Below are 21,325 nucleotides of genomic sequence, written 5' to 3' on the forward strand. Positions count from 1 at the left end.
AAAAACTGTTTTAAGCCGAGTTTTATTTGTTGTTAGGTTTTTCCCCCCTTTTCTTCCCTCATTAGTGAAACCAATGACTGTTTCTTTTCCCTCACATGGAAATTTATTCATTTACTCAACACATGTTATGGAGTCAAAGATAGTTTTAGGTGCTGGGGATGCAGATGGGGACAAAAGAGACAAAGTCCCTGATCTCACAGAGTTTATACTCTGTGGTGTGTGTGTGTGTGTGTGTGTGTAACAATAAATAAATAAATAGACACATACTGTGCCATTCATAAGTAACTGCAATTCTGATAACTGTCTTATTATATTTGAAAACTTAATGCCAGAAAATGAAGACACTGCATGAATTTTGTCTTAGCTCATATATATCACATATATTAATGGCTACTTAAAATAGAACAGCTAGTAAGAAATGAATATATTGCTCTTAGTACATGAAGTCGATCTTCCCTGCTGACCTTCGGCAGGACATGTGTCTTTGAGGGGCCTTTCTGGGCAATGGACCTGTGCCAACTTGTCCTTGTTTACCATTAGGGCACTGCTTGGCAGGATCGTGTGCGCCATAAATCTGCAATTCCTTCTGGACCGCTCCCTGTCTCTTCTTCTTCCCCATACCTGGTACCCCACTCTAATAGGTCTCTGAACCCTGTCTTAGGTATACCTTAACCCGAAGCCCTTCTTTCCATCACCCCTGCCTATAGGAAGGCTCGATAATCTCTCTCTCTGACTCCAACAGCCTAGTCTCCTCCCCGCCTTTAAGCCCACACACATCCCATGTCCCCTCTTTGTGGCTTCCAGAAGTGCCTTGTGTAACACATCTGTGATCCCACACTATGCCACGTGTCTGCTTCTGCCCCCTCCCCTAGCTCCCCACACCTGTAGCAGAAGCCTAGCCTCTTGGTCCGACCTCAGCTGACCTGGGCAGCTCTGTGAATGTGCTCCCTGCCTGGTCCCTGGGCTCCAGACATATCAGCCGCATCCAGGTAAGGTTACTTGGCCATTGGATGTGCAAAGGCTGATAGGCATCTCTTTTTCAACGAACGTCCTCCTCTTCCTCCTTAATTCTCGCCACTCTTTAATTAGATTCAATAGTCATCCCTTCTGTAAGGCCTTCTTGGAACTTAGCCCTCCTTCCCTTCTGCCCCAGCATATCCTGCCTCACCTGCTCATTTCAGGCAGCGTGAATAGTAGAGAAATACTTGCAATTATTTGTGCATTTCTGTGTTTTCCCTCCCAAAGTGTAAATTCCCCTAAGGAGAGAGTAGCTTATTTGTAATCTCAGCCCATACATCAGTGCCTAGCACACAACAGGTGCTCAATCAATGTTTAACAAATGACCTATGGTCTCTTCTGGTTTGCTTCATGCTGAACTATTCATCTGACAGTTATATTGCTTTGGCAGTGTGAAAGAAAGGAACCATCTGATCAATGCTATAAAGAACACAACTTCTCTCTTAAGAACTATGAGTTTTAAACATCTGAGCTAATAATAAGGAATTTCAAAACCACATTTTCCTTGACACTGTTTCTCTGTGTAGCACATCTGGAGATGGTTGAGAAGTTCAAATAAATGATTAAAGCATGTAAAACAGACCCATTATGTAATCTGGATCATTTACCACAGAAGAGAAACTTGAAGAGACTTAATGGTTTTTAATGAAAGGAAAGATTGTGCTCCAAGGATGGCTAAACATCTGAGATTAAAGCACTTCAAAGATTAAAGTTAAAAATAAAATTAAAAAAAAAGATCTCACTGGTTTCCTACTGGGATGTGTGGATCCAATAAAGTCAGTATTATGAATAACTCAGGTACATCGAGAGCTTGCTCAGAATCAGGCATTGTTACCAGAGGCTTTCTCTAGTATCTAATCTTCACAATGAGCCCATGCAAGTTTGTTTTAATTTTATTATTCCCATTTTACAGGCAACAAAATGGAGGCACAGAGTGGATAAGTAACTTACTAAGGTCACACAGCTGGCGAATGGTAGAGCTGAAGTTATAATCCAGGCTGGCTGGTTTTTGTGCCCTTGCTCTTATCTATTCTGTTTACTGCCTCACTAGAGACCGAAGTAGGTAGTTATGAAAGTTTAGTGAGTTCATGTATCAAATAACAAAGTGTGGATATACTAATAGCCTGTCTTTGCTGGGGCATCTAGCTCTTTTGTGGCCTTTATTATACCAAAGCATGTGAGTGTGTGTGTGTGTGTGAGTGTGTGTGTGTGTGTGTGTGTGTGTGTGTGTGTGTGTGTGTGTAAAAGTCATAGCACATCCCCCTTTCTTTTTTTTGAGACAGGTCTCACTGTGTTGCCCTGAACTCCTGGCCTCAAGTGATCCTCCTTTCTCTACCTCCAGGTAGCCCAGACTTTGAGCATTGCTGGGCTCATTTTTCTGTTCTTTATCCTGGTGAGTTGGCTTACCAGGTCTTGTATCACCAATGAGACAATAAGTTGTCTTGTTTTGTTTTGCTTTGGGCTGTCAGTGCAGCATGGTTTCAGCATCCACATGTGTGTGTGCAGTTATAAGACCTGGCATAAATTCAGTCATATTTAGATATTATGATTTTTACCTCCAGAGTGGTAGAACTTACTCAGCGGACTGAAGAGCCAGCATCTTCTTTCCTGTTATTTTATGCAAGACGACCTTGTTTAGCCTGCCTCAGGGGCATACACAGTGGGGTAGCAGTCAGCACAGAACAGGGGCAGCTTGCCACTTATCCCCAAAGCAACTTCGATGATTCCGGCACAAAGTAGATCAGTGCTCATCAGACAGCGGAAGGGAAGGGGCTTGAGAGGGGGCTGTGCTCGGCTGCAGGAGGTGGGGAGGGCCTGGTTCAGGAGAACTAGGGCTCCCACAGGAGCCCTGCAAAGAGGGTGTGAATGAGTCACTAGACTTTTCAGGTTGACTGAGATGATTTCTGTAGTTTCTTTGAATTTAGATGTGTTATCAGTGTTCACACATCAGGCATAACGGGAAGAAGGGGGCGATCATTTTCTTGATAGTGCCTGGACCTCAGTGGGGTGGTGATAAGATTTAGGGTAAGATGTGACTCTGCAAGAATATACCAGGCAGCACATGCATCCCTGCAGGTGCTGGGGGCACAGTGCCAGGTGGGCTCATGGGAGAACAGTGTCCCAGCTGCAAGTGGCCTCTAACATTAGACTCAAGCCAGCCCTGGTTAAGAGTTACTCTCTTGAGGCATCAGAAGGCACTGCTAATTCGTCACACTTTGAGTTCAGGATCTGGGAAAAGTGCTTGCTTTTTAAAAACTTTTATTTTTTTATTTTTTGGTGCTAGGGACTGAACCCCTGGGTGTTCTACCACTGAGCTACATCCCCAGCGCTTTGTATTTCCTGAGACAAGGTCTTGCTAAATTGCTTACACAGGACTTGAACTTGCAATCCTCTTGCCTTGGCCTCCCTCAGTGCTGGGAGTACAATATAGTGCCTTGTTTAGCACTTGCTTTTTAATATCCCCACCATAAACAGGTAAAGTACTGATACCTTGGTTGTGGGTTTGAGTTCTAGGCATTCACTGAACCTCTTTGGCCTCAGTTTTCTCATCTTTAAAATAGATATAACAATGGTACCCACCCTCTTGATAGAATTAGACAGATTAATGTGTGTTGAGGGCTGGGACAGCACCTGGTAGATAGCCAGCATTAAACTTGCATCCATATGAATGTGCTCACTTTTCCTGGTGCAACTTCATATTTGCCAGAGGCCCTACTCAATGCTTGCTGAAAATAGATGCTTAGAAAACACATGTTAAATGTCGCCGAAACTAGGTGAACAGATTTAGTGGAATGTGTGTACGGACACCTGTCTTGATTGCTCAGTACCCTGTAATTCAGGGAGAGGGTGAAGTTAGATTTAATTTCCATGGAGAAATATTTAAAAAAAAAAGAAGGAGTGTTCTGCAATAAAATATCTCCATACAATAAAGATTGGAATGGTTTTAGAATGGGAATGGTTTTGCACGAAAATGACAATTCTTTGTTTGAAGACTGAGTGGGGAATGTCACATGTGAAGGACAGGAAATAGGGACAGTGACTCTGAATAGAATCAAGAGAAGAGCCTAATATAATAAAAATATTAAAATCACAAGACATACATTATGTATGTGTTTACACAAATAAGTAAATATAAAAAACAGGTGTCAGCTCTGATCTATCTTTACCCTTCAGTGTCGGTTGTTCTAAAAATGATAAGCACAGCTTGAAGCGAACCATTTTGTTTAAAAAATAGGAAGAAAATTATAAGTATAATGTGTTAGGAGGTGGTACGATATGACCAGAGTACCTTCACACTAGGTTGAGTCATATGAAATTGCCCCTTTGGGGGTTAAAAAAAAAATAACAGTCAGATGTTGTCAATTTAAAATGGTTCAATGTACTATACTTAAGTTAATTGACACTAAATCGAAATGCTCATATCACCTTCCCTCTTAACAATGACCATAAAACTAAATTGGCCAATTTTATGGCTGTAAAAAATGTTGAGAAGCCTCAGGCTTGTTGATGGGAAGATCGATGCCCTGAAGAGGCATTACGTCTTTGTATCTTAGTCTCCTTGGCTTTTCAGAGTTTATATACGATAGGTGCCAAATAAATGTTTTGTTAATTGCGTGGTGTTTTCTGTTATCTTCTCTCAAAAGCTAGGCCTACATTTTGCTGCCCTACTTAATTTTGAGACTGCCCTCAAAATATAAATTAACAAAGTGTTAGCTTCATTTCAGTTTTCACGATTTAGATAAATCCTTTCTCTTCCTTGTTTGGGCAGCATTGGGAAGCTGATTAATACATTATTAATATATTATAGAGGCAAACAAGACTCTGCTTGTTCATACAGCCATGACAGAAATAAATTCAGGTCAAAATATTTTTGCAACTAAGGTAAAATGTTATTGCAATAATGAGAAGTTATTGTTCGTATGATACAACTCTGTGCATTAAAGCACGTGATAGTCTTACAAACGTGGTGGATGGCAGAGTCACATAAGCTCCTTTCCTGCTGCTTCCAACTACCCAGAGCCCAGAGGAAGCCTTTAGTGTCCTCTAACAAACTAGGAAACAAACTTTTGGGATCCCAAGAATGAAGAGCTTCATTATTATTCATAAAAGATTTCATAATATTTTGGATTGATCCTACATTTAGGAGCAAGTAGGTTCTCAGTTGGGAAAATAAAGAGCTCTTCATACAGTGGAAGAGATGAGGAGCAGTTGAGGAAGAGTGCGAACAACCTATGAATTAGCGTCACTCACCGGGCCTCAGTTTCCCCACATTTGTGTCCCCATACTCTCCATTCCATCTGCTGTTGAGAGGATTCTTGGGATGATGCCTTAAAGTGCTCTGCATTTCTTGGGAGGGGAAAAGCCAGAGCTATAAAAGGTATTATTTGGTGTTTGGTTGACACAGAGCTGTGACAACAGCCACATTGCATAAGCAGAGTTCTGAGAAAACAGCATTGCTTTCATTTTTTTTTTTAAACAGAAGAACCACAAACCCCTCTGCTTGAATCCTTGTACAAGCCAAACATGTGGGCAAGAGAGGGCCCATGAAATCATCGATTTTAACTTTTCCATCGAGGCCATAGGTTCTTCTTAGAGGTGTTTGCTTGTTTTTTGGTACCGGGGTTCGAACTTAGGCCCTTGTGCTTGCAAGGCAGGCACAGTGCTGCTGAGCTAAATCCCCAGCCCTAATTTTTTTTGGAGCACAGAGCATTCACCATTCTGCTCTATTTGTGCTGTCTAAGGAGCTCCCAGCCCCAGGTGATGGGGCTTCTACAACAGCAACAGTGGTGATGCTAATTACATTTTAAAATGGTTCAGGCAAGAATAGTTCCAAACACACCTGAGGTAATAACTAGTTACACAGCCAGAAGGTCAACAGTTCAATCAAATAGAGAAGAAAAATTAGCATATCTTAAGAAGGAGTTTGAGTAGTTTTGTACAAGAGCTCTTATTTAAGTCTACAAGAATACTGAAAATACAGATAGAGCTTCGTAATTCTATACTTCCCCTTTTAACTCACTGCAAACTCCTGATTTCAAGGATCAGAGTCTGAGAGCAAGAAGCACCAGGCAGGTGAAAGTGAGAAAGTGCGTTGTTAGGGAAATTGGCTGGCGTTTGAAGATAGGGGTCCGGTGCCAGGGTCACACGGAATTAGAAATTATTGGGAGAAAATCCCTGGGCTGCTGAGGAAAGAGCAGAAGCCACTGATACGCCAGAGCTTGGCATGGACTGGGGGCTCCTGGCTAATCCTTTATTATAGTAACAACACAGCTTTAATCCACAATAAGAAATCCCTCAAATGAGTGTGGATAATATCACTACCAGCACCATTACAATCTGCTCTCACAATGCAGTTTCCATAGCACTGCCTGATCTCACCCCAACTTTCTATTTTTTTTTTCATAAAATGCTTTCTATTGAGCACCAAAGAGAAGCAATGGAAACTATACCCATTGCTTGATGCTTTAAATGCCTGAAGTTATTATTTTTATTATTTTTTTGGCACCGGGGATCGAACTCAGGTCCTTGTGCTTGCGAGGAAGGCGGCAGAACCACTGAGCTGAATCCCTAGCTCTGAAGTTATCTTGTGTTAGAATTGTGTAGTCTCTAAAACCATTTATTGAACATTTCTTATATATTTGGCAATACATAAGTTTTAGAGGCGAATCCTTAAAAAGTGACCCGGCAAAACCCGACAAAAACTCCAAAATATTTCTGCCTTGTTAAGTGATTAAAATAATAAAGCAGCTCAATTTTTTTAACGTGCTGAGAAGTAATATATTTCCTCCTCCAAGAGCCTCACCCTCTGCAGAAAGGTCTTTTCAGTAAGAATGCTATGCAATCTGCATGTGTTACCATTTCACAGGATACCGTACTCCATATAAACTGCAGTGAAGCTGGGAAGAAAGAATGGCTTATAATTCAAAGTACAGTATAGGAAAACTCCTAGGCTCAGAACCAAGTTCCAAAGAAATCTATGTAACCTTTAGATGACAAGCTGTCATTTTAGGTTCAATTAAAAATATACACCATTTCACATGTACAAAAAACTACAGAGTAGCCAGACATGGTAGCACATGTCTGTAATCCCAGCACTCTGGGAGGCTGAGGCAGGAGGATCACAAGATTGGGCCCAGCCTGGGCAACTTAGTGATTTAGAAATATCCTGTCTCAAAATAAAAAGTAAAAGGGGGACTGGGGATGTAGATCAGTGCCATGGCCCTGGGTTCAGTTCAGTTCCTGGGGGAGAGAGAGAGGGAGAGAGGGAGAGGGAGAGAGGGGGAGAGAGAGAGAGAGAGAGAGAGACGGGGGGATTCAGAGAGTAAGAATAACAAATGCACTACTCATAGGGTGTTTCTGGGCCTACTTAATAGACTATTTTTCATTCTAGTGCTGTCCTCCAGTTGCTTAAGTAAGGACTGTTGCAAATCCGAGACCAGCCTCTAGGGACAAGCCTTTCATAGGACACCTGTGGTCTACAGGATTTTCTTCTTTCACTTTGAGGCCCTCCTATCTGAGCTGCTGCTTTCTTTACTTCCATTCACAGTGGTACAGGAACTTCAGTAGAGGCAGGGGGCTGCAGCACATGTGAGACCACCCCTGCCTGCCAAGAGTCGATGCAGGGAGATCCATGCCCACAGGGATCGTCCTCCCATAAAACGGACAATATCCTGGGAGAGAGACACTCCTTGTAACCGGGCAGGGCTGGAATTAGGGTGTGGGGTTGGGGCTGGCCCTTGAAGGTTGGCTGGGGTTTAGAAGGTGATGGAGGGGGCGGATAGGGGAATTGAACAGGAGTGAAGCTTTTGGTCCAGAATGGTGAGCAGGCAAAGTGCTTGGAACTTTGAGTGTGTGTGTGTGTGTGTGTGTGTGTGTGTGTGTGTGTGTGTGTGTGTGTGTGTGTGTGCTCTATTCTCAGTAGCACTTTATGGAATAGTATATTCAATACCCATTTTAACAACTTAATGGGCATAGTTCCGCTGTAAAAAATGTTGAGAAGCTTCTAGCTTATTGATGGAATGGGTCAATGCCCCAAATTGTCTAATTTTCTATTTCAACTATGCTACTGAGCCTTGCTGAATTTTTATATATCATTCAGCTGCCTTTTAAATCCCAAAGCCATATAATAGAGTCATAATTTTCTTTTGGAGAGCATGTTGCCATTTACAGATTGCTTTTTTATACCCGTTATTACATTTGCTCCATGTAAGAGCCCTGTGACACCACAGGCTCATCTCCACTAGCTATTTCCTTTGAAAGTAACTACTAGTTACAGAACCTACCAGCTATAGAAATCAGAAAAATTTCCACTAGCAGCCTTATTGTGTTAGAGGCACAAGCCGGGATGAAGTCAGCAATGAAAAGCAAGGGCTCCAACCTAGCCAGAGACTGAGAGACCCAGGAGGATATGGGGAGATGGTAGCTTTGGAAACTGAGAGTGATGTAGAGAAAAAGACGAATGTGCAGCGGAAGGGAGGCTTGGAGCGACATAGGGGGCGGTGGTGCTTGGCTCTGTGCACGCACACAGAAAGCGCAAAGTCAGTGCTTGCCTGGCTCCCCGTGGGGCTGGCTGTCCATCTTGAGTAATTCAAACTTTTCAGAATGCCTGTGATCCTAGCACTCCGCAAAGCTAAGAGAGGAGGGCCCGGAAGTTTGAGCCCAGTGGGGACAACTAAACAACTTAGCGAGGCCCTGTCTCAAAGTGAAAATTAAAAAAGGGCTGGTAGTGTAGCTCGGTGTGAAGGCCCTGGGTTCAATCCCCAGTATGGCAGTAAATGAGGTAAAATAAAATCTCAGAACATGGGTGTAAGAAAAGACGAATTTTTATAACACTGGGGAACAAAGGGCTGGTTCTCTACTAGGAAAGGAGGATATCATTTGACACATCTGTCTTTTGTTCTGAAATACCCTATCTATTATAACAGTAATACACTGGTTTTCAAAGCATGTCCTAAAGTGGTGCACTTCTGCAACTGCTATCTACAAAGGAAAACAACCAAGACACCATTATTGCTGCAATCTAGCAGGAATAAATCTTACTGATGTTGGAGGCATCAACATATCCATTTAGCCTGCTGCAAATCAGTTTACTTTCCTACTTAGAGACATGATGTGAAATGAAATTAATCCAGTTGCAGCAAAGTGAGTGAATTCAGTTGACTGAATCCCTTTGCAGCTTGTTTGAACCAAAATTCACATAGCAGCAGACTGCCTTCTCTGGAACCGAACATGCATTTACTCCAGTTTTACTTACTGTTAAATTCACGTCAGAGCTATTTTATGTGACAAGGTGTGCTTTTGTCCTTAGGTGAGGGTCACAGTGAAAACATCCACAGGACCACCAAAATGATTCAATGGAACTTAGCCTAAGGACCATCGTATAAACCCAGCCAAGGTCGACAACTCGTAGGAGAAAGCAAGAGAGTAATAAAAACAACAAAGCTATGAATATTCTTTTATATTATCTCTTCTTTGTGTTCAGTGGTCAAAGGGGCAGTCTGCACACAGTGTACTTTTCATAAATACATTTTGGGGGTGACTGTCACGAGTGGGCAACATGGGAGCAGACCCAGAGGGCGAGAAAGGTTAGAGATTCTTAGGACCACGTGCTGAATGGGACGAAGATTCTGTCCCCTGGGAAGGCCCGTTTGCAGTGGCAGGGTGATGGTGTTCCCTGCCACCCAGGAATGTTAGACAGTGCGCTGTGTGACAGGGGAGGCTGGAAGAAAGCTGGCTTATATCTCAATGGGGGGGGGTGTGGGGTCAGGAATGGGGAAGTGGTTGTGATTTGGATGGATTAGAAAGCACCTATGGTTCCTTAAGAAATCTTTCTCTAGAAATTTTTAGGTTGAAATGTAGATAATCTTTCTGAAATGATTTTGGTGCCCTGCAGGAGAGAAATGACCCTTAGGACCTCTTAAGTTCTATTCCTGTTCCTACTGGTGGTTCTGCACAGCCAGGGTCAGGACCTGCCTTGCTTCTCGGCCACCTCTCTCTATTGCTGGGAGCACTTGACCCTTACTGCTAGCTGATCAGACTGTGGACTCAGCACAAAGCCCTTTTGTACTGGGGAGGGATTTAAGAAGCTCACTGGAGCTGAACACTCCGCTGACCCTGCATTAAGTCACCTCCCGCTGCTGGCCTGTTTCAGAGGTGTTCCAGTTCCAGTGAGTCAGATTTTGTCTTGCTCCAGAGTCACTTTTTACTGGATTTTCTTGAAATCCAGCCTGGTATTCCTGTGCCAATACTAGAAATGCTTTCTGGGTTTTCAGGCCTTATATGATTTTGAGATCTTAACTAGTATCTACGCAAGAACGGAAGCCTCTTTTCTCTCTCTCTTTCTCTCTTTCACAATCCCACAGCTCCCCCAGCCCTCCTGTAGCTCACACCTGGCATCCAGCCCCTGATCCCCACCCCGCGGCCCTGTTAGCTAAGCTGAGTGTACATGGAGCATTGGTTATGGATTCCCTAGACCTCTCCTGTATCCATGCTGGATGCTCCTCCTCTTCCTGCTCCCCCTGGCCAACCCCCTTCCCCACTTAGGCCACTGCCAGTTTATTTGTCCTCTGCCTGGCCTTATCACCAAACCACATAGCTCAATTTTCCTACAGCAGCTTACATTCATGATTGCACAGCAGTGGGGGTCCGTTGCTAGCACCCATCTACCTCTACAAGGGTTTCTCAACTTTGCCGCCCTTCACATTTTGGGCCAGTTAAGTCTTGTTGTGGGGACCATGCTGCTCATTGCAGGGTTTTTAGCAGCATGGCAGGCTTCTACCCATCTTAAATTATGACAACCAACAATGTCTCCTGGCATTGCCACCATACTTCATAGGGGTTGAATGGGGTGATGGAGAGAACCTCTGCTCAGCAAGAATCCAGGAAAGCAAGAAGACTTTAAAGCCTGTGACATATACTTTTTTTTTGGTAGTGGGGATCAAACTTGGGACCTTGCACTTATGAGGCAGGTGGTAGAACCACTGAGCTAAATCCCTGGCTCTGTGACATGTACTTTAAAAAGATCTGGATGTAGAGCAAATATTCAAATCTGGTTTTTTCCCCCCAGTACTGGGGATTGAGCCTTCACACTAAGCTAGCTCCTTTTCTTTTCTTTTCTTTTTTTTTTTAAATCTCGAGACAGGTCTTGCCAAGTCATTTAAATTCCCCCAGCTGGGTTTGAACTTATAATCTTCCTGCATCAATCTTCCAGAATGCCGAAATGAATGCCCAGCTGAAATCTGGTAAAATTTGAGCAACTCTACATTCTTAACAAACACCACATGGGATTCTGTAAGCTTTGTTCATTATAGAAAGGTACAAGGAACTTTCCGAAAGGTAAGCGATGAGTAAAATGGGATGAAATCCCTTCACCCTAGATCAGTAACTCCCAGACTTTACTGTGCACAGGAATCACATGGGAAATCTTTTGAAGCTCAGATTCTGATTCTTGAAGTTTGAGAATAGGTCCTGAGAGTTTGTGTGTTTTTTACTTTTCGGTGCAGCAGCTGAGAATTGAACTTGATATCTTTGCTTCTAAAAGGCTCATAGGTAGTGCTGATGCTACTGATCCTGGAATCACACTCACAGCATCAAGGATGGGGGCTCAAGGTGCCAATCCCTAGTGATAGGCGGGGAGAGACTACCGTGCTTAATAAGATCACAAAAGTGACACTGCAACTTGCAATGGATCAGACTAGAAGAATTCAGATATTTCCTGCCCCTTTCTAGATTGAGCAAAACTGCTCACGAGGTTGTGTTTTGAAATAGGGCATTTCTAATTAGCTTGAGCTCTCTGTCTTGGCTGGGAGTGAAAATCTAAGAGCTGTTAGTTTGGTAAGACTTTCAGAGGTCTCCAGAAGTCTGGCGGAAACCTCAGCTTCAAGGTCTTGCCACCTCTGTGTTACTGATGGTTGGGCTAGGATGGGGGTGGAGGAGGGGACGGGCAAGAAAGGGGCCACTTAAGTTTTAGATATTTCTGTAGTGTAGTTTATTGCTTAAAAATACTGCAGTTCCTTTACTTTCCATATCAATCCAATGCTGACCCCGTTTCCTTGTTAACTTAGAATGGGTACAACCCTTAGACACGTTGGAGACTCTCCAGGAACTTGAGAACTAAATTCACAACGGAGCATGTTGGGTATTAGGCACTTGTATTACAGCCAATCCTGATTCACATGCCCTCACACAATTTGAAAATCACTTTCAGTGAGTCTGCGATGAAGCAATGCCTTATGGCATTCACTCAAATTACAAATAATTTTATGCAAAAATTATATTACCATCGCACGTTGTTACTATAACACCAAATCAGATATCTCAGCTCTGTCTTGAGGAGAGTTACACAAGTGAATGCCTAGCAACTGTGACATGTGGTGAGAAGTATAATCATATCGTTTTGAAATAAACTCCCTTCTCTTGAGAAGTACTACTGCGTAGCATTAATCTGGGGTCCTATGGACGTCTAACTCATTGTTGTGTGATCCCAGGAAGCAAATGGCCATTCATGTTTGTTCCTGTCTTGCAGTTGGGAAGAGTGAGGGCCACCAATTTGTCTAAAGAGGCAGATTCGTCCAGGGTTGCAGGTGATTTATGGATAGGAAGAAAAGAATAAAATTCTGACCCTTTTTGTAGCTAAGATCCAATATGAAATCAGCTATATTGCCGCCCCACCCAATACATGCCTCTGGTGGAGAAGGAGAGCTACTAGACTAACTTGGGAATATTTTGACAAATTGTTATCAATATGATCAAGTTTAACAAGGATAAGTGTCACCATATTAAACCCCTGTGCCTAAAGTCTTCTTTTCAAAATTTAACTGTGTAAGTATAGAATGAGGAAGATCTGGCTGAACATTACAGTGTGGGAGCACATGGGTTTTAAGTGACCACAGTTTCAGTATGAGTCAGCAATGTGACATAAATGCCAAAGAGGCAAATGCAATCATGGGCAATATTAATAGAAGTATGGGGTACGGATCAAGGGAGGAAACTATGCCATGGTGTTCTGAATGGTCAGACAACTCCTGGAGAGCCGTTCCATTCTGGGCATCATGATAGAAGAGGAATCTTAAACTGGAGCCCATCCAGAGGTGATCGCTTAAAATGTTGGCAGCACGAAAACTGAGTCACAGAAGGATTGGTTAAAGAACCAAAGATTTTTGTGCTTAAAGAATAAGACTTTGAAGGGTATTATTTGAAGTGGGGAAGAACAGCCTATTTCTAGAGGCAGAATTTTCTCTTGCAGCACTGGGAACCAAACCCAGGGCCTTTGCACTGAGTTGCAGCCCCAACCCTTTTAAATTCTTTAAATTTTAAGACAGAGTCTCACTAGTCACTAAGCTACCCAGGGGGGACTCAAACTTGCAATCCCCCTGCTTCAGTCTCCTGGAGACCAGAGATTATAGGTGTACACCAGTATGCCCTGCTGGCACGAAGTTTAATTTCTGGATCTTGAAGGGGAAAAAAATCACAATGGCTTTCTTATTCTCTGTTGTTTGTGAAATAAGCATCTTTGACAAATAAGACCCTGTTCCTTCTGTGATTTCCTTGATGTATAAAAACCTGTGGATGTATTTATACCTCTATACTGAGACAGCTCTCTCTGGCTACAGGTGCACCTCCTCCAAGAAGCCCTTTTAAAATCCCTACTTTGAGCCACTTACTCTGTAATCTCCTTGCCCCGAATTTTGCATTGCAGTAGCATTTTCTTTTTCTGTTCTAGCTTCCCCAAGGGATTGTTAGTTCCTGAGAGAAAAGGGCTGCATTATGTTTTGTTTTTCTTACCCTAAATGTTCTCGGTACATCTGGGTGCCTGTCAATTAGGGATGGAGGGAATTTCTGCTGACGATAGCCAGAAGATGAATTAAAGTAACTGGACAGGTAATTTTTTATGGCATCTACATGACAAAGCATTGCAGCGTGCTCTCTTGATGATGATGACACTGAGTTGACCCTTCACATTATGAAATAATATGAGCTGCCAAAGTTGGCTCTATGGTAAATCTAATTTCTTTACATCTTCATTTTATCGTGGAAGCTGCAGATCTATGCTAGAGAAAAACTAAGTCTACTATCAAAAAGTCCCATCTCTCTTGTTCCAGGTATTAGAAATTTGCTTCCAACTAGAAGATTCCTTGACTTCACACTTTCTCCTCCTTTATTTATAGGGGCATTTACGAGATACCAAGTGTTAAGTCGCAATATCATCTAGTCCCTTGTTCAAAAACTAAGCTGTGATCTATTTAAAAATACTAGGAATGGGAATGTAGCTCAGTGGTACATTGCCTGCCTAGCATGCTGATGCCCTGTGTTCGATCCCTAGCACTGAAAAAGAATTTTCCTGGGGATGAGTTTGTTTAGATACAAAAGCACTGTGTGATACATTTTGCAAGTGAAATACTGCATATTCGCTGGAAACTTCCTAAGTCTCCTGTACAGTGGGTTAAAGAATGGAATAATTTTGCTCAAGGACACAGGAGTGGAGGGGGCACACTGAGTCATCTGTGAGCCTGAGAATAGAATGCAGAAGCTTTTTCATGCTCCATCACTCTCAGCACTGGGTAGTACTTACTACCTCCCACAGCCCAAGGACTTGAAATGGCAAATGATGTACTCCTTACCCGTAGAAGTAAATATGACCCCACTTGTCAGCTGGAAGTCCACTTAGAAAACTTAAAAAGCAGAAACTGAGAAATAGAGCCCCAATTTCCTACTATCAGCTGTCAATTATGAATTGAGGAGGCCACCTTTTTAGTTATTGAGCTAGTCACGCTGTCTATACTAATAGTGCTTGGCCAAAATAGTCCCAGAGCCAAGGAGGAGGGATAGTTACATCCCTTTGTAATTTCAGAGCTTTTGGGTTCAAGGCTGCAGGCCCTCTCACCAATCTCCCAATGCCAAGGCCATTAAAGGATACAAATATTAATAATGAAACCTCAGGTGGAAGGCTTGGTGTCCTTCAAAAGGAATAACCTCTTTTGAAAAAAGAATCTAGCAGTCCTCAGTAAGTCTATCAGCATTATTTATTCTCATATTAGATTATGAACTGCCCATGAGGAATAATAAAAGATGGAGCTATATCTGCCCAGTGCAGAGCACAGGGTCAGATATAATCACTGTAACATAGCCAGCCCTGCAGCAAAGGGGGCAACCAACAGAATGACACACAAGCAGCCCACAAAAGTACGAGTGATATTTATAGTTTCTAAATGGATTTGGATCCTGCAAAGGAATCCAACAAGAATTGGATGCCAGCTCTTAGGATCTACAGAGAAGGGTGAAGATCTTATCATGTGTAGGACTAGTCATTCCCCGCTGTGCTCAGTGGGGTAGGCAGCTTTCGGCAAACAGAAAACCAAAGGGCTTCAGAGAACATGGGGTCTGATTCTCAGTAGCCCAAAGAGGAAACTGAGGCCCAGAGAAGTTAGGTGAGTTGTTCAAGGTCACATAGGTAGTTTTCAGGAGATTCAGAATTCAGATAATGCCGTGCTCAGAGTAGTGTGGGGGAAAGAGCCTAAGCCACAACTTCTCACGCTTGGGGCTCAGTGCGGCAGACATTCACAGGATGACCTTGAACAAGTCGCTTAAACTCTTCAAGTTCCGTTTCCCACTCTGAAAACGAGAGGTAAAACATGCGGTCTGTCTACCTCAAAGATCGCAGCTAGATCAAATGAGACAATGTGGGCAAACTCTTTACAGCTCTATCAGGTTCAGTCTAGATAAAGGCAAAATTTCCTCCTAAGCACATAGGAATGAATAGAAGGGAGATTTTGTGTAAAGTTGTATGCATGAGGATGAGTACTAGGCACAGGGCTTTTCTATCCCGGGACCAGTTTTCACAGCTTTCACCAGCTTGTCAAACGTGTCAGTTACACATCCCTCACCCCAGCCATTTGACCACCACCACTGAGGTCATATGCTGTGGGCATCAGAATATTTACCATCAATTTAAAGCCCTGATCTAAGGCATTAAAATTTAACAAATGTCTTAGACTTTTTTTTTTTTTTTTTTTTTTTTTTTTTCGGGATTTTGCTTTTTTTTTTTTTTTTTTTTGTACTGGGGATCAAACTTGGGACCCTGCGCTTATGAGGCAGTCGGCGGAACCACTGAGCTAAATCCCCGGCTGGAGTTTCTTAGATTTAACGCATGGTTGAGAGTCTCCTGCTAGCATTACTGATTTAATAATCCATATTATTAGAACAAATCTATTTGGGGAAAGAAAGCCTTTTCAGTTATCTGACTTCCCCTTTTGTTCCCTAAAGGGATATATTCTATGACCTAAAAGTGACGAATAGAAACTTCAAATTGCAAATCAACCGGGTTTTGCCCCAACTTATTTACTTCCCTAATAACATTTCCTAGTTATTTAGAAAGATTTTTCTTTAAAATCATATTTAACAAGAGAACTATCTACTTATTATTTACTGAGTTCCTACAGAGTTCTCAGCGGTTTGTTTTTCCATAAAGCACTAGACAAAAGACACAAATAATGAACCATTTCTAGGCCAACATATTAATCCCATGGTTCCCAAAGGTTGGTGGGTATAGAAAAATAAATGAAAAAGTATTATTCATGACCAATTGATCAATTAGCCTGCTTTTCATTAAAAAATGTAAAAAGGCAGAACCAATTTAGCAATGACAGTGTTAGAAATGCATAAAAACATTTTTAATGCTGGATTTTTTTCCTCACTTATTTTTAGTTCTCTTTAGAAAATTACTCTTGAGAGCTTTCCACAATGGCAATTTAAGGAGTGGACAAGTCTTGCACAGCCAGCGAAGGAACCCTCTTGTAACGCTGATGAAGGGGCAGGGACCCATACCTAATTTGTAAGGCTTTTTCTGGATACAGTTCTATGTTTCAGAAACCACAGATTGATTTCTGGAAAATCTGAACAGATTCAATAACCAACCAGGGAAGCTTCCTTCTAACACCAGTTGTCTGTGGTCCCTTAAGGAAACCCAGTGTGGCCTTTATAAATCTGACGAGGCATATACTCTTGTGTTAGTGGTAAAATCTTCTGTAGTACAGGCATATGAAAAACGAGAGAGAATTTTCCCATCCTGACGCTATCAAAATATTATCTTCTATGTGTTTTTTTATACACATAAAAGTACTACTCAGCCATAAAGAATGAGAAACCAGAGACCTTTATAGTTCAGTGGATGCACATTGAGGACATACTCTTAAGTGAAATTAATAGGACACGTGTAAATTCAGTGTAGTTTCTCTAGTGTGATAAACTAAAGTGTAAGTAAGGGTCAAAATGTATAAGTGATATTTTGTAATAGGAAGAAAAGGTCTAAAGGTATTGGGCAAATGGGAAGGGTAAGGAAAAGGTAAAAAGGGAAGAGAAAAAACAAGAGAAAAGGAAAAAAATGGAAACAAACTATTTGTATATAGGGAAGGGTGGCTAGGGGAATGGAGAAAAAATGAGAACCAAGACTTGTCATGTAAAGGTACAAGATCCCAATGATGAATGCAACTGTATTGTATATCTAAAATGTACCAATAAAAATATTTTTTAAAAATCATCTTCTGCCTGAGGCCCTGAGGTCTCATAACTGTCTCTTTTATTATTCAAGTTTTCTTTCTTTCTTTTTTTTCATCGCCTTCCTAGTTCTCCTAATCTTTTCATTTCCAATGATTTTATGTTTTAAGTTTCTTGTACAAGAACTTTAAACTATGTAAACGCAATAGGCACAATTATCTGTGCTTCATAGAATGCTTTTCTCCTTCATATGAATGAAATTGAAGAGTGTGCTCTGGTAGCAACGCTAGGAGATTGTCAGTGATTTCAGACTTGGGCATGTACCCCTCCTCAATCCATGTGTGTCTTCAGAGGGAATGTTCCGGAATCAGATGGCCTGACTCAGTCATGTGCTAATTGAGTACATGTGAACTTGAGCAAGGAACTCGATCTCTTTGTACCTCCGGTCCCTCATTTGTGAAATAAAGGAATACAAGCATTTTCTTCCTTGTGCCAGAAAGGGAAGTAAATGAGCTAATTATCTGTAAAATATTAGTCAGTGCATGACTAGAAGCAGTAACAAATCATTTGGGGAACTTGTACAAATTATTTAATTTTCAAAACTTTCCTATAAGAGAAATACAAAAAGACTGAATATTTGTCCGGTTCATTCAGTTAAATAAGTGGAAGCCTGGGCTTAATCTCAGGCTGTGTGGCTCCAGAGCAAGTAGTCAGTTTTACTTATCATTGTTTTCTAAATTTGTGTACTCAATAAATATCCATAGCTGCTGCTGACAATGAGGAATTTATGGGTCTTATCCTTCCTCAAAATGTGTTAAAAATACATGTGGAACATTTAGACAAGGATTGTCAGCTGAAATCACTGGGTGAAAGTTTGTTGACAAATAGTTTATGGCCAGGTGTGGTGGCTCACGCCAGTAATCCCAGCACTCCGGAGGCTGAAGCAGGAGGATCGCTGTTGAGTTCAAGACCAGCCTGGGCTACACAGTGAGTTCCAGGTCAGTCTCAACCACATAGTGAGACCCTGTCTCAAAAACAACAACAGCAAAACCAAAAAAGAAATAGTTTATGATCACAGGGCCAGAGTGTCACGTTCTCCCCACCCCATGATTTGCCAGTTGCAAAAAGGGGAAAAGTGCCTATCCATGGAAGAGAGCCCAGACCAACCTCACTGCCTTGAGCCATGATGGAACTTGGTATAATGAATTGTGAGCAGGATGGCCTCGTGCGCCTCCTGATAAGAGGCAATATGGAGTGACCTGTGGCACCTTGCAACAGATGTTCAGTCAGAACCTGATCATGCTTTGGTCTTAACTAGGAGTTCACATGAAATATAGGAGGTAGAACAATAAATTAACCATAAAGAAACAGCCAATTCAGAACAGGGAATCTGGAAAGTAACGGGCTTAATTAAAAAAAAAGACAACCCAGTGTTGAATAGGGAGATGTAAAGCTTAAATGCAAAACAACAACAAACCTTTTTTTTTTTTTTTTGGTGTTACTGGGGATTAAACTGAGGGCCTTCTCATTGAACTACATCCCTTAAAAAAATTTTTTTTTGAGATGGGCTCTTACTAAGTTATTAAATTGCAGAGGCTAGACTTGAACTTTCTTTCTTTTTTTGTTTTTTGAGACAGGGTCAGTATGTAGTTGAGATTGACCTGGAACTCACTATGTAGCCCAGGCTGGTCTCGAACTCACAGCGATCCTCCTGCCTCAGCCTCCCAAGGGCTGGGATTACAGGTGTGTGCCACCACGCCCGGCTCTGGATTTGAACTTTCAATCCTCCTGCCTTAGCCTCCCAGAACACAGGGATTACAGGCATGCAACACTATGCCCTGCTTGATGCTGTGTGTGTGTGTGTGTGTGTGTGTGTGTGTGTGTGTGTTTAATGTGTGTGTTTAAAGCATAGAAGACATTTGGGGAGCAAATGGGGAAGGTTAAGCCTAGTCCATACTAGATATTAGATGACATTAAGGATTTACTATTTATCTTCTTAGGTATAGTGGTAGTGTTGTCATCATGTAGGACACATGCATCATTCTTAGACATGCATTGAATCATTTAGGAGGGAAGTATCATTTTATCTGTAACTTAAAGAAATTCAGAAAGAAAAATGTATGAATGGAACAAAAAAAAATCAGCAGCTGTTGAACCTAGGTGGTGGGTTTAGAGGCATTCATTGTACTAATATTTTAATTTTTCTTTGAATTTGAATATCTTACTCACTTTCTCCCTAAAATATGTCTTATGTCTTCCCTGGAGAGCACATAAGATTTTTATCATTGTATACTTTGTAATAATTTCTTTTAATTCTCAAAAATTTTGTTTATAAATGTATATTTAATAAGAAACCTACTCTTAAAAATTACCCACACACTTCCTATTGGTTCAAGTGTATTGAAAGCTACTATTAACACTGAAGACAACTCAGTGCCTATAAAAAGGAGTGGCACATAGTATTGGCACATAGTAATTGCTCAATAAATGTTTGAAAAATGTTTACTTGTTAAAGGAGGTTATGCTGTCCTAGGAATTGTCAAGTGACACACACACCCCTTTACAGGTCAAGATACAATAAGCAAATACTTCAGTTGGACAAAACGAAGGCCAATCTACCCCTATCCTTTGATTCAAATAACTAAGCTCATGAAGACCTTTGAACAACCTTTGAGTTTGTTTTATGAGGCCAAATCCTGAAGAGTCTGTCTCTAGAATTATTCTAGCAGCAACTGTTACTTATTTAAGAAATCCTGATGGAATCACACTTAATGACATATTTTTGAATAACTGCAGACGTTCTTGATCCAAGAAAAGGGGCAAGTTCTGCTCAAGTTCAGGCATGAGCTCTTTAAGCCATCAATACCAGCAGGTGTTATTCTCTGGGAATCAATAAATATGTGGGAATTAAGATAATTTTCTGCTCTTCTAGAAGGCAATGGTTCTAAAAGAGATGGCTTTAGGCAGTAAGTGAGATGTATTCTGTACGAGAGATGGGAAGAAAATGATCAAGAGTCAAAGAAATAATTAATAATGATATCATCTTGCATTTTCATAGTGACTTTTCCCTGAGGTACTTCCTATCTGTGTTAACTCATTTATTCTTACAATATTCCTATGAGGTAGATGCAGAACAATTGAAATAAAAAAGAAAAGGGATTTTCGTGAGGGCCTACGACGTGAAAGATATTTCAAAGGATATTATATTAGCAGCAGAGATATTTCTTCATATTGAACAGATCAATCACCTCCTTCCCCTCTGCTTCAGTAAAGTCATTTTAGAAAAGATAAAAGCTATTACAATTTAGGGAGAATAAGATTACACTTTATTACATGGGAGCCACTCAAAGTTAAATCCAGAAGGGTAGTTTTATTCAATAATATATGGCCCTTTCTCTTTTACAAAAAGAACAAAGTATAAAGTACAAATCCAAATTTTAAAACATGAGAAATATGAATGCACCTAAGATACTTCTTTGTTTACACTGCATTCTTTATCTAACAGTAGATGCTTTTGGAAATAGGCATTTAAATTATTCTACAAGAATAAAGGTTTATATATAACATCAGGTTATTAAAGGAGAATAAATGAAACTGATTTTTTTTTTCTGTAACCAAAAATAAGAAAGAAGAAAAAGAGCCCAACTACAGAACCGAATCAATGTGATTGTACAAAACACAAGAGTCTTCAACTTGAACTTTCCCATCCTCAGATAATGAGCACATGACATTTTTTTCCCATTGGGTTTTTAGATTCTAAACATTCTGCTTTTCCTAATTTATCTAGGGTTGTATACTTTCAATAATGTGCAAATTA

The 21,325-nt window shown here is 41.2% G+C and overlaps 1 protein-coding gene across 4 annotated transcripts in view; it reads right to left on the bottom strand.

The window, feature by feature from the left end:
- The window catches only part of Grap2 (GRB2 related adaptor protein 2), a 70,496-nt gene that overhangs the window by 41,180 nt on the left and 7,991 nt on the right, over nt 1-21,325 (bottom strand). The window lies entirely within an intron of this gene.

The sequence above is a fragment of the Fukomys damarensis genome, unplaced genomic scaffold, assembly GCF_012274545.1.
Source record: "Fukomys damarensis isolate Sample0158 unplaced genomic scaffold, DMR_v1.0_HiC HiC_scaffold_19, whole genome shotgun sequence".
In the NCBI taxonomy this organism is placed as follows: Eukaryota; Metazoa; Chordata; class Mammalia; order Rodentia; family Bathyergidae; genus Fukomys; species Fukomys damarensis.